At 55.0% G+C, this 5,000-nt stretch overlaps 1 non-coding gene across 1 annotated transcript in view; it reads left to right on the top strand.

The window, feature by feature from the left end:
* Nucleotides 1–3,668: 3,668 nt before the first annotated feature.
* LOC126197228 (small subunit ribosomal RNA) overlaps nt 3,669–5,000 on the top strand; it is a 1,909-nt gene continuing 577 nt past the window's right edge. Inside the window, exon 1 of the ribosomal RNA XR_007539611.1 lies at nt 3,669–5,000. This exon is cut by the window's right edge and continues 577 nt beyond it. This is a non-coding gene — a ribosomal RNA (small subunit ribosomal RNA).

Here is a 5,000-nt window from a genome sequence, read left to right as displayed (position 1 = left end):
ACACATTGTCCGACGCCACCCACAAAGACGGCATCCTCTGTCCACCACGAAGTCGTCGACCGACAATCACGCCACCCGCACCCGTACGTGCCCCACCCCACCCACCAAAATCGCAAGTCCAGCGGATGAACGGCGGACGTTTCCCGCACTCGTAAGTTGCAATCCACACCTATATCTTGCGTTTCATGAAGAGTTTTATCCAATATTCGACATTCCCGCTGTCCCTAAACGTGCTCTAAGTCTGTGCGCGACCGCGTCGCTCACTGTACGGATTCCGATGCTGAGCGATCAGCTATGGGCCGCCCCATCCACGTCGGTCCCCGTGGGCGTTGCACTCGCAGTCGCAAAGACTCTGGGCAATGGCTATGTGCGCTCCGCAATATATTACTGGGACGAGTAATGAGGGTCCGAGCCCCCAGTGTGGGGAAAGTGTTTCGCAGCCCTGACCCACCGGCACGGTGTTGCGTCCCCCCACCTCAAACATGTGACGTAGTCACACCACCGGTTTTGACTAATAGACAGAATGTTTATAATCATATGCCATACACCGGGGGACGATGCCGCGAGGTGTAGCTAGCTAGTGCAGTCGCACCGCTACTACTGTACAGAGATAGAACAGGCATTGACTATACATACATTAAGCTTATACGCGGCGGTGCTTAGTAATACGCGCAGTCATCGGAATATAGATAACACATACAACTGTCCCTATACATGCTGAACGTCTGTGCACACAATGTCAACCACACGTCACCCACACACTCCATCACCCACTAGTCTATGCCTGTAACAGACGCAGACACAACATCTAAGTACCAGCATGGAACAACATCCAGTGCATCCTCTCGGCCACAGTACACCATCCACACTATGATAACCAGACCGGGACGTCGAACCAGAAAACTGAATATCCCACTCTTCCTACAACCACCATTGCTCAGATACGCCACCAACACCCACACATGTCCTACACAGGGGTGCACCCAACAGCACCACACTGCCGCATCTCACAGCACATAAACAATGGCAGGAATGAAAGACACAGGTGTGCCACTCCTTTGCCACAAACACAGAACGGGCGCGCCACCTGCCATGAGCCACAAGTGCAACTGACGTGACATATCTGATAGTGCCTCAGGCGTCCACTTACTACCATCACTATCAACGAACCTCGCCACCCCACCCCCCCCCCACACACACCATCCCTTAACCCAACTTCTGCCTTAACCTAACCCAACTTCTGCCTTAACCTAACCCAACTTCTGCCTTAACCTAACCCAACTTCTGCCTTAACCTAACCCAACTTCTGCCTTAACCTAACCCAACTTCTGCCTTAACCTAACCCAACTTCTGCCTTAACCTAACCCAACTTCTGCCTTAACCTAACCCAACTTCTGCCTTAACCTAACCCAAGTTGCGCCTTAACCTAACCCAAGTTGCGCCTTAACCTAACCCAAGTTGCGCCTTAACCTAACCCAAGTTGCGCCTTAACCTAACCCAAGTTGCGCCTTAACCTAACCCAAGTTGCGCCTTAACCTAACCCAAGTTGCGCCTTAACCTAACCCAAGTTGCGCCTTAACCTAACCCAAGTTGCGCCTTAACCTAACCCAACTTCTGCCTTAACCTAACCCAACTTCTGCCTTAACCTAACCCAACTTCTGCCTTAACCTAACCCAACTTCTGCCTTAACCTAACCCAAGTTGCGCCTTAACCTAACCCAAGTTGCGCCTTAACCTAACCCAAGTTGCGCCTTAACCTAACCCAAGTTGCGCCTTAACCTAACCCAAGTTGCGCCTTAACCTAACCCAAGTTGCGCCTTAACCTAACCCAAGTTGCGCCTTAACCTAACCCAAGTTGCGCCTTAACCTAACCCAAGTTGCGCCCTAACCTAACCCACGTTGCGCCTTAACCTAACCCACGTTGCGCCTTAACCTAACCCACGTTGCGCCCTAACCTAACCCACGTTGCGCCCTAACCTAACCTACGTTGCGCCCTAACCTAACCTACGTTGCGCCCTAACCTAACCTACGTTGCGCCCTAACCTAACCTACGTTGCGCCCTAACCTAACCTACGTTGCGCCCTAACCTAACCTACGTTGCGCCCTAACCTAACCTACGTTGGGCCCTAACCTAACCCACGTTGCGCCCTAACCTAACCCACGTTGCGCCCTAACCTAACCCACGTTGCGCCCAAACCTAACCCACGTTGCGCCCTAACCTAACCCACGTTGCGCCCTAACCTAACCCACGTTGCGCCTTAACCTGCCCTGTAATTGTTAGTTATATGAATCTAGGAATTCGTGTAGCGTTGCCTAATTGCAACCATCTCAACATAGTTCACTTCGCGCACACTGTGGTGTTCTGCGTATTGATTCATTTTACGGTGCGTACCCTCACATCTTGCGAGTGTTGCTTACTTTCCACATGGTCCCGCTATCCACTGTATTGTGTACTGCAATAGGACGTATATCGCCCCCGCCCCCCCCCCCCTCCCCTCCTGTCACCTCTAGCTCGTCGGTCAGGAGTTCGCGTGTTGAATGCGCTTCGCAGCTGTGCAATGGCATTCGCATACGTACGCTGGCCACCTTCCACGTGTTCTTTCGTGCACACGTCGCAGCGTGTATGTATGCTGATGGAGTGCGTCGTGACACACAACATCCAGGCATGCAAGACTCGTAGAAGTCGCAAATGTAGATGGATGTCTACGTTTGCTGCCCAAGTTACGCAAATGAACTGGAAATCCGTTGTTGCGCGGTTGTTCGCGCTGGAGGTGAATCGTTGATATCGACGATCGGTACAGGTATTAACCGGTTGCTTCAGCGACACCCGTCATACCCACGAACGTGAGTGGGCATGTGGGTATGAAGCGATACGCGGCGGTGGCTGGGTGGGACCGTCCCCGGCCGGTGAGGGGGGGGCGCCCGGCGTGCTGGCCGCGCGCTGCGTGGGCGCACGCGCGGCAGCCGGCTGGTGGGGGCGCCCAGTGGCAGGCGCGCCGGCTGACGGAGGCGGCAGGCGGCGCATCTGCGTGCCGGCGCACCCAGCGCGCGGCGCCGTGCGGCCAAAGTGGGTCCTCCCGGGCCCGGTGCGAAGCGCGGTGGACATCTGCAGTGTGCTGGTCCGATTGAGGACTGTGTGCGTTGAGGATGCGCCGCCGCCCGGCACTCGGCGCCGCGACGCCGTCTGCTGCTCGGTCGCCCCCGCGGTTCTCGCAGGTGGTTTGTATCGCAGCTGTGCGGATGTGTTGGCGCGTGCGCTGTGCTGGGAGAGTTCGCTTTGGCACCCAAGTGGGGCTCTGCCCCTCTGTGGCGCTGGCGTTGGAGCTGCCCGGTCACTGTTTGTGGCCGCGTGTTGTCTCCCGCCGGCAACACCACGACAGCACGCTCCCGGGCCTCTGTCGGCAGCGGCAAGCTCAGTTGGGAGCACGGGTGGTCGCACTGAAAGCGTCTACTCGCCTATCTCCGGGCGATTGCGCCTCTCTCGAACCCGACCAAGTACTTAGGACGGCGCTGCGCGCCGCCGGGACCTGAGAGGGTTTCGAGGTGTATCGTGCAGGGGAGCCCAGCCTCCTCCTGTTTGCAGAATAATTGAGCGGACGCTTGCGTGTTCGCGCGGGCCCCCGGGACACACTCCCGGGCGGCCGGCTGCTCAGCTCTAGTTGACGCAGCTCCCTGGTTGATCCTGCCAGTAGTCATATGCTTGTCTCAAAGATTAAGCCATGCATGTCTCAGTACAAGCCGCATTAAGGTGAAACCGCGAATGGCTCATTAAATCAGTTATGGTTCCTTAGATCGTACCCACGTTACTTGGATAACTGTGGTAATTCTAGAGCTAATACATGCAAACAGAGTCCCGACCAGAGATGGAAGGGACGCTTTTATTAGATCAAAACCAATCGGTCGGCTCGTCCGGTCCGTTTGCCTTGGTGACTCTGAATAACTTTGGGCTGATCGCACGGTCTTCGTACCGGCGACGCATCTTTCAAATGTCTGCCTTATCAACTGTCGATGGTAGGTTCTGCGCCTACCATGGTTGTAACGGGTAACGGGGAATCAGGGTTCGATTCCGGAGAGGGAGCCTGAGAAACGGCTACCACATCCAAGGAAGGCAGCAGGCGCGCAAATTACCCACTCCCGGCACGGGGAGGTAGTGACGAAAAATAACGATACGGGACTCATCCGAGGCCCCGTAATCGGAATGAGTACACTTTAAATCCTTTAACGAGTATCTATTGGAGGGCAAGTCTGGTGCCAGCAGCCGCGGTAATTCCAGCTCCAATAGCGTATATTAAAGTTGTTGCGGTTAAAAAGCTCGTAGTTGGATTTGTGTCCCACGCTGTTGGTTCACCGCCCGTCGGTGTTTAACTGGCATGTATCGTGGGACGTCCTGCCGGTGGGGCGAGCCGAAGGCGTGCGACCGCCTCGTGCGTGCTCGTGCGTCCCGAGGCGGACCCCGTTGAAATCCTACCAGGGTGCTCTTTATTGAGTGTCTCGGTGGGCCGGCACGTTTACTTTGAACAAATTAGAGTGCTTAAAGCAGGCAAGCCCGCCTGAATACTGTGTGCAAGGAATAATGGAATAGGACCTCGGTTCTATTTTGTTGGTTTTCGGAACCCGAGGTAATGATTAATAGGGACAGGCGGGGGCATTCGTATTGCGACGTTAGAGGTGAAATTCTTGGATCGTCGCAAGACGAACAGAAGCGAAAGCATTTGCCAAGTATGTTTTCATTAATCAAGAACGAAAGTTAGAGGTTCGAAGGCGATCAGATACCGCCCTAGTTCTAACCATAAACGATGCCAGCCAGCGATCCGCCGCAGTTCCTCCGATGACTCGGCGGGCAGCCTCCGGGAAACCAAAGCTTTTGGGTTCCGGGGGAAGTATGGTTGCAAAGCTGAAACTTAAAGGAATTGACGGAAGGGCACCACCAGGAGTGGAGCCTGCGGCTTAATTTGACTCAACACGGGAAACCTCACCAGGCCCGGACACCGGAAGGATTGA

This window comes from Schistocerca nitens, chromosome 7, assembly GCF_023898315.1.
Source record: "Schistocerca nitens isolate TAMUIC-IGC-003100 chromosome 7, iqSchNite1.1, whole genome shotgun sequence".
NCBI classification, from domain to species: Eukaryota; Metazoa; Arthropoda; class Insecta; order Orthoptera; family Acrididae; genus Schistocerca; species Schistocerca nitens.
Note: the sequence above shows the minus strand (reverse complement) of the source record. Positions and strands in the feature narration are given on the sequence as shown.